At 38.2% G+C, this 18088-nt stretch overlaps 1 protein-coding gene and 1 long non-coding RNA gene across 7 annotated transcripts in view; one reads left to right on the top strand and one right to left on the bottom strand.

Moving 5' to 3' along the window:
- The window catches only part of LOC130871170 (contactin-4), a 1056779-nt gene that overhangs the window by 327712 nt on the left and 710979 nt on the right, over positions 1-18088 (bottom strand). The window lies entirely within an intron of this gene.
- LOC130871207 (uncharacterized) overlaps positions 5386-18088 on the top strand; it is a 29143-nt gene continuing 16440 nt past the window's right edge. Inside the window, exon 1 of the long non-coding RNA XR_009056835.1 lies at positions 5386-5690. This is a non-coding gene — a long non-coding RNA (uncharacterized LOC130871207). The remainder of the gene's footprint in view (positions 5691-18088) is intronic.

Here is an 18088-nt window from a genome sequence, read left to right on the forward strand (position 1 = left end):
AATCAGGAATGCATGCTTTACCTGAGACATGATGAGTATAAGCAGTCTGATAATTTTCCTCATGTTAGAGGTACCGATCATAAATCATGAATACCAGAGATTAGAGCGTATATATATATATATATATATATATATATATATATATATATATACTTTTATCTAAGACAGCCTGGATGACTGGGTGGATGGATATCAGACAGTAAAGAGCTTACTGTACAATTTGGTTCCCCCAAATCAGTGTAAATATTTTGTGGTCATGGTGGGTGTGCTGAAATCCCAGTACTCAGAAAGCAGGTCCCTAGATCAAGCTAGCTAGCTAGTCTAGCAGTTTCATCAATTCTGGGTTCAAATGAGAGCCCTCCTGCAAGTAATAAGCTGAAGAGCTATCCCAATTGAGAAAGACACTCAATGTGCACGTTAGACCACCACACTCACACAGGTGTGTACATACACATGTGAACATGCATATGAACACCATATACACATGCAAAAAACAAACATAAATTATTTATGATATGCAATATAAAGTATACACACTTTCTATATAATGTATCTAAAAGTCAAATGTAGCTGAAGAAGGCATATCAATCTATAATTAATGCTTAGGGAAGGCTTTGGTGTAGCTTCCTCCCTACCGAAACATTCCCTCTAGGACAGCAGTTCTCAACCTGTTGAGCACAACCCATTTGGGGGGTCCAGCTATTCTTTTACAGGGGTTTCATATCAGATTTCCCACATATAAGATATTTACATTATTATTCATAACAGTAGGAATTACAGATATGAAGTAGCAATGAAAATAATTACATGGTTGGGGGTCACCACAACATGAGGAACTGTATTAAAGAGTCACAGCGTTAGGAAGGTTGAGAACCATTGCTCTAGGAGCAGAGGGGAGGCTGAATGCCACTTAAGAGTTAAAGAAATGTTATGGGCTGGAGAAAGGTGCAACTTGTAAGATTCTTAAAGATGTTCTCTACCTAATCTTTACAGAAGCTATAAGAGACCCAATAGTCAAACTGCCAGGAGATGTCTTGAACTCACTGAGCTGCCTGAAAAATATGCAGCAAGCTCCAAGGTTGCAGCTTTTGTGAGTCATCACTTGTGCTGGGGTGGGCTTTCTGTTATTATAGCTACTTTAGAGTCATTCCTGCTCTTATGAGCAATCCCATACACCTATTAGCAACCCCAACTAAAACTCACTGCATTGCCATGTTGGACTTTGGTGTACTCATTACTTTTGTCTGTCATAGGTGACCTCGCTCCAGTGAGTAGATGTGTATTTTGTGCTTCTCCAGGAAAAATCTTTCAACACGATAAACTATGAACCATATAGACTCAAAAACCATTTATTAGGTGTTACAGAATCAAAGACAAGGAAGATCTGGTCTCTTCTTTCAAGAAGTTTATAGTCTGCAAAGTCTATATATGTTATATCTATTTATAAAATGCAAGGTACATATGAGGATATGTCTAGCCTTTCTGAAAAGCAATACTTTAATCAATAAATATTGGTTAATTGCTGTAAGTCATTACCAACACTGAGTATTATAGCAATGAAAATAAAAGGGTCCTTTACTCACCAAGTTCATTAAAACAGAGGAGAAATAAGAGCTTAATAAATAAGAGGGGACAATTACACAGGTGTAGTAAGAATTGGCCTGTTGGAATTCTTAAAGTGCTGTATATATTAAGTGGTAGAATCAGCTTTGCAGAGGTTGGTTAGAGATGGTATACCTCCACAATAACTATGCTTGCAGAGAATCTTCAAGAAGCATGATAGTGACAGGGAGCCAAGCAGAAAGTAATGAAACAGAATTACAAGAATAAACTGACTAGAAATAAAAAAAGACTAAGCAGTATTTTAATTCTGGAGCAAGCCAGTGTGATGCCCTAAAGGAGTCTGTGTGAAGGTTTAATTGCTACCATCACTGGACAAAGCATATGGATCAAATCATATAAGATTAATGCTTTGAAGATGCAAACACAAACTGCCACTTATGCTTGCCTGGGAGTCATTACTGTCCCAGAGAGCATATGATGAATAAAACATACCAGAAGGTTGTTGGGGAACTAGAACAGCAACCAACCAAACAGATTCTGCGAAGCTGAGACAGCCATGTATACTTACAAGGGACAGGGGTGGTCTATGGTTGAATGGGAGTTGACATAGAATCCTAAGAACCTTGTACAAACATTGTGGTAGTTTTAAGACTAGATAGTTAGTTAAAACACGGAAATAAAATAAACACCATGGAGCTTAATGCTGGTGTCTCATGGGACATGGTCACACATTGGTTCCAAATCTCCTATAATATTGTTGTTCTTTAAGTTTTCTGGATAGAAGTTGGTAGACAACAGCAATCTGAGGAGTGCAATCTTAATTTTACTTCTCCACACTATGCCACATTTGTAAACACTGGGAAAAAAGTCAATATTTTGGAAAGCTTCTTGAATCTCAAACTACATAAAATACCAGTTGCTTTCTAAATGTTCAGAGCTCAGGTAGGACATTCCTTAGATAATTGCTTGTAGAGGAAATGGTCTCCTCCTCAGTGATTTACATAAGAGAGAAAATCTTATTAGTTCCTTTGAAGCTAAAATTATAAACAGGAGATACCATAACATCGGAGTTGTGTGGAAAAGAAACAAGGATTCTTTAGTCAGGTGAGGTGATCACAAAACAACTTGCTTAGCCGATACAACAGAGACTGGGAGTAGAGCTAATGCATCTTTTCCATACTAATACTTGTCTCCAATAAAGTTTGCTGAGTTGGGTAAAGGCTTTATTATTGCACAACACCAGACTTCATACCCTTAATACCACACTCTGATCATAAAAGAGAACACATTTCCTCTAGGTGGGTAAAAAAAAACCAGTCATGCAGCCTCTCTAGCAAGTCAAGAGCAAGCAGAATACCAAACCCTAGGCCCAGATCTCCGCATCTGGATCACACACAAATGACCTCTTTGAAGGCTTCCTCAAGCTGCGGGATGTCTACAAAGTTCTGTAGCTAGTGTTCTCTATAAAGTGACCAGTAATAAAGTTGGATTTATTCTCTTTTGTGCTTTGTTTTCCCTTTTCCCCCTGACTTCCCCTCCATTTCCATTCCCGTTCTCTCTTTTCTTCTTCTTCATTTCCATTTCTTTCTTTTTGAGACAGATCTCATAATATAGCCGAGGCTAGCCTTATTAAAGTAGCCCTTGAGACATTGAAGCTTGTGTTTGACCACCTGTATCCCTGGTAATAGTATAAAAGTAAACAATAATTTTGCTGCCCCCTTGCAAAGGGGCAGGTAATGTAATTCTGTGTCAATTGAAAACTTTATTGCTGTGTGCTGCATTATGGTATTCAAATTTTGCAGAGTCCTGACCAGTAAAGAAGGACTATGCTAGATGCAACTTGTCAAACCTGGACTTGCAGAAAATGAGCTAAATAAATGTCTTCATAATGTTCAAAACATTTTACAAGATGAAAACCTGGAAATACCCAGGCTTTCTGAGACGGTGGGACTAATCTAATGGGAGCTCACCAAGGCCAGCTGGACTGGGTCTGAACGAGCATGTGATCAAACCAGACTCTCTGAATGTGGCTGACAAGGAGGGCTGACTGAGAAGCCAAGGACAATGGCAGTGGGTTTTGGTTCTACTGCATGTACTGGCTTTGTGGGAGCCTAGTCTGTTTGGATGCTCACCTTCCTAGACCTCAATGGAGGGGGAAGGTCTTTGGACTTCCCACAGGGCAGGGAACCCTGACTACTCTTAGGACTGAAGAGGGAGGAGGAGGGGGAGTGGGGGGAGTGGGAGGGAAATGGGAGGAGGGGAGGAGGTGGAAATTTTTAATAAATAAATAAATAAATAATTTTTTTTTTTTAAAAAGAAATGTTTTCTTTCTTTTTTCCCCTAGTTTTTTGAGACAGGGTTTCTCTGTAGCTTTGGAGCCTGTCTTGGAACTAGCTCTTGTAGACCATGCTAGCCTCAAAGGAAATCTTTTCTTTAGTAATAGAATATATTAAATACTACTAGCTCTGGGTGGAGACATGATATATATATATATATATATATATATATATATATATATATATATATATATTATTACTCCCTGTCCGTTTCATGGAATTAATCCAGCTGTGCCTGTCAATCACCTGGGCCTATTATAAGTCCTCAGAAAATCTAAGTCCCATGAACACATGCTAAGGAGATGGGAGGATCACTTATTCCATTAATTAAATGACAATGTACTTGTCCTCAGAATGTCATCTATCACTATGGACCCTTGCAAAGGTGTTATCTTGTATCCTGGGGCCTGCTCACTTTAGAAAAAAAATTCATTTCCTCCTTCTTTATTTCTTCTTTTAGATACTGGTCAAAGCCTTTGCATACTTTCCCAGACACTTAGGACCGTTTCACTCTTTTTCTCAGAAGCCACTAGCCTTTCTCACACGCTGTCACATAGTCTTTCCTTCATCTTCCCCATCTAGGCAGCTGCTGAGTTTGTGTTGTTGCTTTTCTCTTAAACTCCAATAAAATTGTCCCCAATCTGCCTTTTATTCTAAACTCCTTAATTAAGAATAAGACAAAACAAACAAAGAAACAAACAAAAAACCCTCAAACAATAAACATGAATCCCAGGTAACAGGCTGGGAGCACTTTTTTTTTTATTTATTTATTTTTAATTATTTTTTAATTAAAATTTCCACCTGCTCCCCGTTTCCCATTTCCCTCCCCCTCCTCCTACATATTGCCCCCTCCCCCCCACTCTCCTCCCCCTATCCCCACTCCTCTTCTCCTCCTGCCACTCCATTCCCCCTCCCTCTCGATACTGAAGAGCAGTCCAAATTCCCTGCCCTGCGGGAAGACCAAGGTCCTCCCACTTCTATCTAGGTCCAGGAAGGTGAGCGTCCAAACAAGCTAAGCTCCCACAAAGCCAGTCTTGATTGATTTGTAAGTACTACATATAAAACAAGTTGATATATTTGTTAAATAAATATTATTCATTCCAATTTAATTGAGTGAAAATTGCGCTGGCTTGGATGGCACTAATGAATAACAATTATAACTTTAATCTTGGTCTTTAGCCTAAGAAAAATAATAAAAAATTCTGCCAACTTGAGCAAAACAAGATTGTTCCCCCTGGTTCTCTACCCTGCAGCTATGTGCTTCTCTCTTTTTCTCTCCTTCAGCTACGACTTTGCTTTTTCTGCTTCTCATTTCACAGTGATTCTTCATGCCACTGTATCTGGATACTGACCTCAGCTCTTGGCACAAAAACACTCTGAATAAAACAAGAAACAAGAAACAAAAAGCAAAAAACAAAGCATTGCCAGATCTACTGGGTATTTTTTCAATAGTGACTTTACCTGATTTTTCTATTTGAATGGATATCTTCAATCACCCCTGAAGAATGTATTTTGGCTCTCTCCCATTTCTGACGTTCTCTTCTTGTCCCCTCTTCATCTGCTTTAAGGGTGCTTTCAACACCGGCATTCAGCTGGGTACCCTTGGCCTGCTCTTGACAAGCTCTTCTTCCCTCTTTTGGAGACAATCTGAGACATCCCCACGATTTGAATTCTACTTTTTATTTTTGTTTCTTTTTACTGCAAGCCTTCAATCCTGTTGCGCTGATACAGTCGCATAATGAACTGTCGGATCAGCACACATCCATCGAGGAGAATGATCTTATAAATGAGGTGAGTTTACATCCTCGATTGCATGAGGTGATGGGGTTTGCATTTATAACCCTGAGAAACTTCTTAGTAAAGGCTCTTTTAATAATCGTTAGTATCCAAGTATGCAAGAGAAAAAATAAAAGTCAGTATTCTTTCAATTAAACCTGTCATCTCCTCTTCTCCCATCCTAGCCTGCTTCTACACTCAGTCACTCATTCATATTATTAGACTTGCAAGCCATCATACTTTCATCTCTCCCAACCATCATCCAAACCACCCACTACCCCTGAAAATTTTTATTGTGTCAGTGTTTTATAAATATGTCTCCTTGATTTCCACCATCTCAATCTTCAACCAGTGTGTCATCGTTTGCTGTCTAGTGTATTAGATTCACTTGATTATTTTCTCCAGACTCAGATATATCAGCACCTTCAATGCATACACTGAAATGAGGTCACACCAATCAATTTTAAATATGCAAACTTCATTTACGTTCCTCCCTTGCTTAAGATCCTTTGAAATCATCAGTCACCAACAGATTAACTCAGTCTCATTAGCCTGTCAAACAAGGCCCTCCCTGGTTGGACCTTTCCGCTTTCCCCCAGCCTCTTAGCCTCCCATGCCCCATTTCATATTTAACAACCTTGATATACGGCATGTTTCCGTGTCTATTGCAAATCCATGAAAACCCCGGGCTCTGCTGCTCCTGCTGCATACAACTCTTTGCCAGTTCTGTTGTCCTCTTTAGCTATCAACCATCTGTCAGGACTTGGCTCAGCTGCCATGTCTCTTGGGGAGCCTACTGTGCACCCCAGAATGGGTTACATATTGCTCTCATAGCATACTGTGCACACTGCTGCCTTTTCATTTACCACATAATTGTTAGAATTAATACTTTATGCCTTTTTCCTTCATTAGAGTGCAGGCATGCTCTTATGAAACTTTTTGTCCTTTAAGATATCTATTTCTTTAGATCTTTCCCTGTTGTCTTTTTTATTAATAAAGCATGTCCTATAGTTGGAAGAAAATATATAGACTGACCTTATATAAGTTGTTGATATTGTTAGATTCCCTTTATGCAAAGAAACATGAGTTTTAGAGAGCCCACATAATAGAATGTGGGTATGCATGAGAGAGGATACAGCCACATAAATAGTTTAGGCAATAATAACCACCATGCAGCATCTATGGTAAGTTTCCTATGCAGTGTTAGATGTGAGAGATCGATCTAGTTTATTTTTTTTATTTCCTTAGTTTCAATTCTTACTAGCTTCATGCAGCTAGAGTATTTCACCATTTTTTGGTACTAAAAAAAAATCTATTTTTCACACATAGTGATTCTAAAACTAAGCTACATCCTTCTTCTGGTGTTCAAATAAAGTAATAATAATACTTATTACTATTATTTTGTTTTTTTCAGTCATAGAGGAAAAAATGATATGATAGCCTCGAATTGGAAAATGCATACATACCTTAAGGGAATTTTGAGGTTCATTTTAATTATATGCTTTCCCCCAAAAGTGCTGATATTAGAAACACAAATGATTATTGTAGGTTGGGATCACACCAAGTTCTTTCATCTTCAGACCACTCAGAGCTCAACAGGGTCTTCAAACTACTAATAAAGAAGTGTTTCCCAACACCACTGTGCACAGTCTGATCTTCTTGGCATCATTTCCTATATTTGGTTATTTTCACCGAGGTCTACCTTGGAAGATAGCAGAGTACCTCTGAATACTTTATTATTCAAAGTGCTGCTTTTAAGTTCTTACTTTCCATAGTAGATCAGCTTTTTAACTGGTGGCTCCTGGCTACCACACACTTTTAAGTTTCTTTTTGAGCTGGTCCCTTGAGCAGCTCTAATTCTAGACTGCTTCTGTTGGTTATTTTCCTGAGTCCTTGTGGGTCTGTGCAGTGATGATGCATGCTTAGTAGTTACCTAGAAAAGACCAGCTGAAGTGACACTGCTTTTCAAACACCTGTGTCTGTCACAATCCCTTTTCTTTTCCAGAGGGAGAATAAGAAGAGATTGCATATCCTATTTAAACTTTTGTACTGGGGAAGATGAGTGTGGGCTTAAGAGCAGGCAGGTATGTGTACACATCAAGCAATTACCGTTTTGTCCTAAATAGGTGTAGTCCTCAAATACCCAACTAAATTGAAAGAGATGGAAGGGAAACTATTGTTTAGTTGCTCAATAATAGGCTACGTTAACCTAGCCAAGGCAGTTCCTCTGGACAGAGAGGAACAATGTATGTTCCCAGATACTACCATAGAGGCTAGCATTGCTATGGAGTGTGTTTCCTTGCTTTACTGCTTCTTGTCATAAATATTTGACCCTGAAGGTGATTTCTGCAGGCCTAGGTTACAGGTTAAGAACCACTCTGTACATTTTTTCATTCTATCAGCTTGGTTTGCTCTTCAAACACATGGTTTATAGACATTCTGACTTAATGGGAAAATATTTTCTTTTTTGAATTAGCAATCAAACCTAGAGCCCTGAATATGCTAGGTAGGTTCTCAAAACTCTAAGCTACATTCCTAGCCACCGCTAATAGAATTTAAATTTTTTTCTTATCATCTCTCTCTCTCTTTCTCTGTTCTCTCTCTCTCTTTCTCTCTCTCTCTCTGTGTATGTGCGTGTGTGTTTGCACACGTGCTCATGCATCAGTGAGCATAGATTTCAGAAGAGAGATCCCCAGAGTGTATGTTACAGGTAACCTGCATGGAATAGGTGTTGTGAACCAAACTCAGGCCCTGTGGAAGAACAATAGATACTCTTAATCTCTGAGCAATGGCTCCAGCCAAAAATAATGGAACTTTAAAGAAAAAGAAGGTATTTATATGAAACCAACATAGATTCCAAATAAGGGTATTTAAATCTATTAGTATTTTGATGTCAACCTTCTATTAGTTCATAAAGGACAAAACTTGTTAGCTTTAAAAATAAGATAACAACATAATGGTAGAAGTAATACTATCCTTTCAACTGACTGAACTCAGCCTTAATTAGAAATACAAAGTACACATTTTATACACTATAGTTATGATAGAAAATTCACCATGAGAGTGGCACTATATTTAAGTGAATAATTGTGCCTCCCTGCCCCTATCCAAAAGCCTTTCCAAAATCATAAGATGCCAGATGCTCTCTTAGTAAAGATCTATTCTTTTGTCTCTGAATGAAACTCATTTTGAATAACAATGGAGATGTGATATAGTGAATAGAACTTGAAGCCTCAATTTGAGCTTTTGAGTCCTAGCTTTGATCACATGTATTACGGACTTAGAGAAATCTTTCCCATCTCTGAGGTGCACACTCTTTATCTGAAAAATACAGGAAAGGATGATGAAGGTAGTTTTTGTATTGGCTACATGATGAAATAGATTCTGAAGTATTTTCTAAACAGCAAAATAGTGCAGACAATTTAGCTATTAGCTCTGATCTCAAAGCATGGATCATCAAAGAGAACCTGAAGCAGTAGACATAAAGGACCAATGTATGTTCTATGGAATGGATGCCAGATTCCTAAGCTTCAGAATCCCTGGTGCCATTACAAAGCAGTTAGAGAAGATCATTGGAATATTTGGAAGCCTTTGGAGGATCAGCTCCTATGATCCTCCACATTTATTTCAAGGGCTCTCTACAGCTGGCCGAACAAGATGGTAAACACCTCACCAACTTCCATTTATCTACCAACATAATTTCAGTCAAAAGATAATTTATTGCTAACAAATTTTTAATTGAGCCAATTAGCAAAATTGCCTACTTGCTAGCAGTAACAATATGGGTTTTTATTGATGCATTAATTATTCAAGACAAAATTTCCTGCTTAACCTTCGAAATAAGCTTAAAATGCAGTATTTTAAGTGACTGCCAAGGTTTAGAGGAAGATGTTTGTGATACGATTATAATTTATATTCCTGGGTTTCCTATTCATTTTAGAGATATCAAGACCACCTGGTCATATGAAGGTTACATTTGTGATGCTTAATTTACATCAGAAAATGGCAATGACACTCAAAATAATGAATTCAAAGGTTCTGCTGATGTAATACATTTGCTTATCTGTGTCTGTCTTTGACTGTTCATCTACATTTCAGTCATTTAAAAACTTTAATTCAAAATGCAAATGTTTTCTAGCTTTGCCTTTTGGTTGGAAAACAGCAACTGGTATATATCCACTGTTATGTGAGAATATTTTATGTATTTCTTCTTCTAATCTAATCTAATCTAATCTAATCTAATCTAATCTAATAAAAATATGTATTAAGAAAAAAACTTACTCAGCATAAAAAAATTTTTTTTTGAGCCCATGCTGTCTTTGTCTCTGGAGCAATGAATTAGTTGCTGGGCTCTCAGGACAAGGACATCAGAGTTGCTGTCAGCAATGAACTCCCACTTCACTTGGGACTACTTCTTGTCACTGTCAGATTCAAGCCAAAAGGCAAATAGGAAACAGAAAGGGCATCAGAATCCAGTTGTGGGATTTGGGCATGCTCCTCACAAGGAGGAAGACAGACACCTCCAATGGGCCACTGGGGTCTTTTGGGCACTCATTATTATCTTTATTTTCTATTAATGGGACAATGAAATGAAAAATAGTAAAGCAGGAGAGGACAATTTCATAAATGTCTCTTTTCAGATACACAATAGATCTATCAACTAATCACTTGAGAGTAGTCAGTATGAATAAAAGACACTTGTCTGTGGGGTATGTCTACATGCATTTGATCTACCTATCAGTGACAGTGAAGGCACTACAGCCCTGAACACTCTCCTTCTCTGTTCTCCCATAACTCTTGAGAAATGACTCAGTGACTCAGAGATCACCATGCATTTTTATTCCAAGATGGGAGAGCTTTTAAGATGTTCCAGATTCCCTTTGAGACTCCGACCTCTACACAAAGTGACTGACTCACTTGTTCATCCAATAAATGTGTAGAAAACTATAGAACTCTGTAGACATCTACAGTGGGCTTGACAAGCAGCAGGCTCAACAACAGATAAACTTATAGTTGTAACCAAGGGAGATGTGATGGGAAACCTCATGGAGAAACACAGTCACTGGGAAAAGCTACTTTAGTCAGGGTGGCAAGAGTAGGGGAGAATCAAGCTCAGAACCAAATATCCAAAACAAGTCCTGTTTTGACTTTGAATTATGACTGGTTTAGAAGAAGTGGTGTAAGGGCTGCTTTCTCAAGAAAATTAAAAAGTTTTGGGAAACCTATGAACAGGCAATGAAATTCTGGTAGGTTATTACTTTCACTGCCTAAATCTCTATGATCACAAACTGTTTCTTCTTTTTAAAGTTTGTGTTTTGCTCTTCCTATCACCCAGTAGGGTTGGCATCTATAGGCACAGTTACAATGCTGTCACTGAAGGTGCAGTAACTAATATCTGTTTTGGGCTGTGACTCTTTGACAAATAAGTAGAGCTACTGAAGAAAAACTTGAATTTGCAGTGAGTGGAGATAACCACAGAAAACCTTAACTGGACACAACAATCCAGAGATACATCAATCATGGGCAGCCCAGACCCACTGGATACTTCTACGTCGCAGTTGTGTCTATGGTTCTGGGAGTATCATGGAAAAGGGGATGGAAAGACTGAAAGAACCAGAATTAAAACCCACTGTAAAACAGTCTCTCCTAGAAATGGCTGCATAGACAAGATCAGGACAATGGAAATATCAATGAATGTGCTAATGTAGAAGAATGAAAATTTCATGGGAACCCCATAGTCAAAGAACTCCAGCCAACTAATGAGATGGAGAATTACTTTGTCTCAGGGATGAACTCCTAATTGGTTATACAATACAAAGTGGTCAGTTGCTGAAACCATATACACACAAACAACAATAAAGATAGCAGGTTGTATTTGTATATTTATGCATGCTTATACATACATACATATTTATGTTATAAGTTTGTGTAAAACAATAATAATCAAAGAAAAAGAGGCAATCAGTTTGAGAGCAGAATACGGAAGGAGCTTGATGGGATTTTGGAGGGGCTAGAGGGTTTAAACGGAGAAAGTGATGTCACTATATTTTAATTAAAAATGTATAATATATTAAAAAGACTTGAGTTTCTTAGCAGAGTCAGATTTAGCAAATTAAAGCTTGCTCTCTGAGGGGCTCTGTTGTATAAGCCAAAGCCAGGAGTCAGCAAGAGAAAGCTACATGCTGTTACTCGCAAGCCCAACAACTTTACCTCATAGAATAATAGCAAACTCTAGCTAACTGCACTTAATTGATGATTAATAATTGAAATTTATTAAAATTTAAAAACTGAAGCAAATCTCTTGGAACACTACCTGACTACAAGTCTAACTTTAGGAAAATTCAAAGACTCTCTTTGTCCCTGAACACCAGCTACTTGACATGACTTTTCTGATTTTCACATAGCCATTTGAGACCTCATGAAAGGGAGCAGGAGAAAAGGCTCTTCAGTGTTGAAAGGCCTTTGAACCCCACCCAGCAGCACAGGTCTAGTAAGTGTCTTTTCTTGTCCCTGGGAGTGTCTTCAATCTCACATTCCCATGACTGAACAGAAACTGAGCAGCAATGACTGTAGGAGTAGCAGTGTTAAATCCTGTACCCTTCTGCCTTCATCACTGCCCTGATTGCTCTTAGGGCTGACGAGGGAGGGGGACTTGCTTGGGGGAGGGGGAGGGAAATGGGAGGTGGTGGCGGGGAAGAGGCAGAAATCTTTAATAAAGAAATAAATAAATTAATTAAAAAAAGAACCCACTTTAAAAAAAATAGATATATAAGAACATTTCTTCACTCAAGGCAATATGGCTGCATGTTAAAGGCAAATCCCGCCTCTCTACTTTCATTCATTCTTCCTCAAATACTGATTGCTCTCAGTTATAGCTTTGTGAAGATCTTCCTTTTTTTATTTTGTTTCTACCATATTATGTAGCCCTAGCTAACCTAGAACTCACCGAGATCCACTGTCTGCCTCCTGCCTTCTGGGTTAAAGGCATGTGCCACTGTGCTGAGCTGCTTTATGTCAATCTCCTTTGGAGAAACTATGAGAAAGCAGTCAGTCAGAGACATTCGAAATCTATTTGTTGATGTCCACGCCTCATCACATATTCTACTTCCAGGGATTTCAAATGAGGGTCTTTGTAGTACAGTAAATGTAAATTTGTGAGGCCAAGCTAACAAATTACACTTTTCACAAGAATACCTTTTTTTTTTCCAAATAGGAGAAAAAGGTAGGTGCTATGAGAAAATGCTAGCGCTATGAAACAATGCAACCGTTAAAGCAAATGAACACTCTGATCATAATTAGTGTGTACCCTAAATACAATTTCAGGGACAAATTGCTGGCCCAAAGTGTCATTCATTAAAGGCTTAGAAGCTAAGACAGAATTGAATCACTGGAAAATTCTGATAGAATAATTGAGGTCATAGAAAACACATCTACATCTTTACCTGCTGCTTTGAAGCTGAGATTTAACCTCTGAACCCTAAACCACCCTTTACTCTCTAAATGGACTGCAGATTGTCACTGGGATATTAAAAACTAGTTGCTGTGCTGCATAAAACACATGTCAACTCCGAGGTAAACGCTCTCTCCCATTACAGCTCACTCAGGAAAAGGTGCTGATAGGGAAGATGGTAGCAGCTAACCCTTGCTAGCACAGGGGCTTTCTGGGGCTTGAAATGTCACAGCATGAGTGATAACAATGCCTGAGAGACTACAGTAGAACTGTTACAGCTGCAGGTAGGTCACACACTCTAAATGTGATAATAGCCAGTTTCTGGGGCTTTAGAATGCCAAACAAAGGGGTCAAATTCAGGGAGAATGACCTAGAAAAAGCAAGAAATCCAGCGAGAGCAACCCAGGGCTAACAACTTCCTCTGAATCACTTCAAATTATTGCCCTCTGAAGAAAGGGCCAATCCTGGTCCAAGCGGGAGAATGAAATGTGCTGGGGAAACAGAAAGGTTACTTTTTGAATTTCTTCAATGGCTATTGTCATTATTTCGTCAAATTATACTATTATATAAAGTTCAAAACCCTGTTATGCACTCCACGGTAAAATGCAGTGTTACCCGAAATGTCCACAGATAAATCCCTGTTTCACTGAGGCCATTACTCTCATACTAATGCAGCTAAGTAAGCCAAGTACCACACTGTTTTCATTGCCCTGGCTGCTTTGTCATTTCTGGATGAGTGTCAGTCAGCAGAGGAGAGGCAATGCACTGTACATCTACTGGTCTGTTGATTTTCAGAGGCAACTACCCGAAAGTTAGCAAATGTGGCATCTTCAGAGAGCCTTTTTTATTTCTTTCAAAATGTTAGAGTCTAGACATCCAAAATGAGTGTGCCAGCACAGCTGTGCTCATACCAAAGGCCCAGGGGACATTGCTTTGTTTCACCCAGCTTCTGATGATGGCACATGCTCACTGGCTCCTCTGACTGCATCACTCATAGCACCTATGGTTGCAATGACTCACCTTTGTCCATCTTCTCTTATATGGGATTATGATCCACCTGAGTAGTCCTGAGTGATCTCATCTCTGGAGCTTTAATTATAACCGAAAAGACTTCCAAAGATAGAGTCATTACAGTGGAGCACAGGGCTGAGTTCTCAAAGTCCAGTCGAAGAGTGGGAGGAGTGAAAATTGAGCAAGGAAATTAAGACCATGATGGGGATACCCACTGAAACAGCTTACCTGAGCTAATGGGAGCTCACCAACAATAGCTAGACAGGAAAGGAACCAGCATAAGACCAAACTAGACACTCTGAAAGTGGATGACAGTCCCATGGCTGGGGCAGACTGCAGGGCCACTGGCAGGGACATCAGGATTTATCCCTACTTTGTACTGGCTTTTGGAACCCATTATCTTTGGATGATACCTTGGGCTCAGCCTAGATATAGTAGGGAGGGCCTTGGTCTTTCTCCAAAGCAATGTGCCTTACCCTCTCTGATGGGGAGTGGGGTGGCAGCATAAGGTGGGGGGAGAGTGGGAAGTGTGATCTGTCTGTAAAATGAAAAAAGGATAGTTTGTCTTTTTAAAAAAAAATTAAAAAGATAGGGTCATAGTCACAATTTGCAAATACACATTTGGGGTTTGCTGCACTAGTCTGTAATTGTTGCTATAACACAATACTGTAGGGTAGGTAGTTAGCTTTGAAACAATAGAAATTCTCACAAATTAGGATGCTATGACATTCAAGGTTAATTGTGAGAGGATTGGGCATCTTGTGAGAGCCTACATGGTGGTCTGAGGGCCATCCTCTTTTCAAAGTGCAGGAACAAAGAAGCTCTCAGGAATGACCTTATGAGGCAACTATCTCCATTTTGGGCAGTTAAGATTTTAATGTATGAATTTTGGAGAGGAAGTAAATAGCTCATCAGCAGTAGTTACCATGCAGCTTATTAAAGATAGTCAAGTCGACAGCAAACTAAGCCTAAGTATTTGTATGCATGCGTGACTGAAGGAGAGAGGTCCAGTTAGAGGGTGATCGGCTTGTGTTCCTCTGTCCCTGGATACAAAACTACAGTGTTTAAAACTTAAACTTTAAAAGTAGTTATCATTGCTTAATTAACATTATTTTAAATTATATTGACTAAATTATTAGTTCATAATATTGAAAAATGCATATTTTAGCAAATTCATTGCTTCTAACAACTGATTTTAAAATTATTTTTGAATAAGAGTCCAATGTGACATTCCATGTGTATTTGTTATTATAATAGATCTTATTCCTCACTCTCCTCCTCCATTTCTCCTCTCCTTTGCAAGTACAAGCAGTCACTCCTTTTTCTTTGATATCTCGTATGTTCAGTTATTGTCTCCTGCTTCCTGCCATGTTCCATCCCTCACAAAGGCGTGGATGAATGAACTGACTTTAATTTCACTCATTTTTAAAAAGACGTGTCTGGGAAAACATGTAGGAATTCACATTGGTAACTTACATATACTTATTTTCATATAGGTTTCAAACACATAATTTTTCATATATTATATTTTTAGAATGCCTCTGATACTTTAAAAATCAGTAAGTAAGAATTTCTTTTCAGTCACAACATACTATTTTTTTGTCTTACAGATTCCAAATGTAGCTGTGAGAATACTGAAAGGGGATAAACCTAATAGCTAATGATTACAATTGACTAGCGTCTGTTTGCACATTAAACTCTTAAGGTTCACATTACTGAATTTTCAACCAACATCAGTTGTCACCATCAATGTCTCAACTACTGCACTTGGTGGCAGAAACTATTTGCTTTTATGAGAACATTTTCCCAGAAACTCAGCAAATCTTGGATTGAGTTCTTCTAACCAGTCAAATAAAAAGAAAAAAATATATTTTTACACTGAAGACCTGAGTTGCACTGTAAATGTTTGCAGTTTTGACACCCAAATGTTCCTCAATTAAGTTTTAATTGACTTAAATATTCACAAATTATTTATCCAAACAGCTATCTATCAACATTTTGTTGCTCAGAAACAAAAGTTTGCCTATTTCAGCAGCTTTATTAATTAAAAACCAGTCAAGCCAGTCACCAAGCTGGCTGTCTTTCAAACTCACGTCTCTTGTTCTGGCTGACTGCCTATTCTACAATTCAGCTGTGAACGAAAAGCTATTTTTTTTTTAATGTTTCAAACAATGGGCATTTGAAAGTTATGGCAAATACAAGAAATGATTAGAGAACAAAAACAAGGCTGACAAAATCCTCATCATTTTCCATGTAATACTTTTCTATTATTATCACCGCAAACCACCTTCATCCTTACAGTAGATGATGTGCCACCGTTAGGAACTCAGACAAAGCTGACTGTCGCAGGCACAGGGAAAGACTTTCCAGCAGCTGCCGTGCCTTCATCTGACACTTTTCCTGTACAAAAACAGGATGACTGGCACAAGTGACAACTGTTACTGAAATTACCCTCCAAGTGGTTTTTATATTTTCCTTTGTGAGGCTGGGAATTGAATACACAGTAGGAAAAGGCTCTGCCCTTGAGTAAACTCCCAGTCTTAGTTAATCCTCCCTGATAGATACATATGCAATATAAGATTAAAAGATGGTGGAAAGGAGTGGCTTTTGTACTCTATTCCATTTGTCACCTCTATTTTTCTCTTCCTTTATTTTTATGTTTCCACTTCTGTCCTCTTTCCATTGTATAAGCTCAGGGTCATCTCTGGACCTTGTCTGTCATCTCCTACTTCAAGCTCGATGTCAACAGGGAGAAGCATAAGTCTACACGTCACCTATTGCTTCCACTAGAATGCTAGCACTGTAGGCACTTGCCAAGACAATGTCAGTCTTCCTGCACCAGGCAGGTAACTGGATTTTGTTAAAGGAGTTAATTGTATGATGAACATTTTGCAGCTACTTATGTATGAATTATAGTCATTGACAACTTGAGATGATGAATAGCTTAGGTCTTTTGTTCTGCAGATCTGAACTGTTATAAAACAGCTGAACTCACTGGAAGAAGGCCCCAAACAATATTTATAAAGCTATCAGTTTGATGAGCTAGGATTTGAAGCTATTAGGTTATTCTCTTGAAAGCTCTTCATCATAATCAACATTTAAACTACATCCTTGTCATCTGCGGGGGAGGAATGATATGGGAGCAAGAAACTTGTAATATGTCATGTTCTTTTTGGGGATAACTGTTTGCCCACCCACCACTGTTTGCCATAAAATATCAATATTTATAGTGTTTTACAATCTACTTGAAATAAATTGGATATTTGAATTATCTTTTCAAGCAGAAATATTGTTATTAATTAATCTCATTATACAACCTGAAACAAATTATATGAAAATTTGAGTCATAAATATATGTACAATTATGGTATACAACAAAACGCATCTTCATGTTAAGAGCAAATCAGCACCATAATGTTATCAAGAACATTTATAACAAAAATGTTAAACAGCAATTATGGATTACTATAGCAAAGCTTATAAATGCAATGGAAAACCTGTTTGCAGAAGTCAAGGAATCATCTTATCAAACATCTAAATCATTGTATTCCACACAAAGTGCTTTAGGAAAATGTTGAAAGTGGCCCAGGGTTACTGGCAAGTGCTCAGGATCCTAGGCTGGTATCTATTCCTTTCCATGTTTCCTGGGTGATTTCAATTCACTAATTTGCATGTCTTTCAGCTATAAAATGATCTTAAAGTCTACAAATCCCTGGGTTACATTGAGAATTTAAGTGGGATAATGCTTCCAAAATGTTTAGCATAATATCCAGTATAGAATAATAAAAGTAAAATAATGCTAATATTCCTTAAGCCATACTAAAACAGTACTTAGGAGTTTACAAGTATTAGTTACTTTATCCTTTTAGCCAAAGAAACAGAGTAACTAACTTCCATCTTATGGGCAAAGCATATGAAGTAGGGAGAAATACCTTGTCATAGGCATCTGAGA

Source organism: Chionomys nivalis, chromosome 1, assembly GCF_950005125.1.
Source record: "Chionomys nivalis chromosome 1, mChiNiv1.1, whole genome shotgun sequence".
NCBI lineage: Eukaryota > Metazoa > Chordata > Mammalia > Rodentia > Cricetidae > Chionomys > Chionomys nivalis.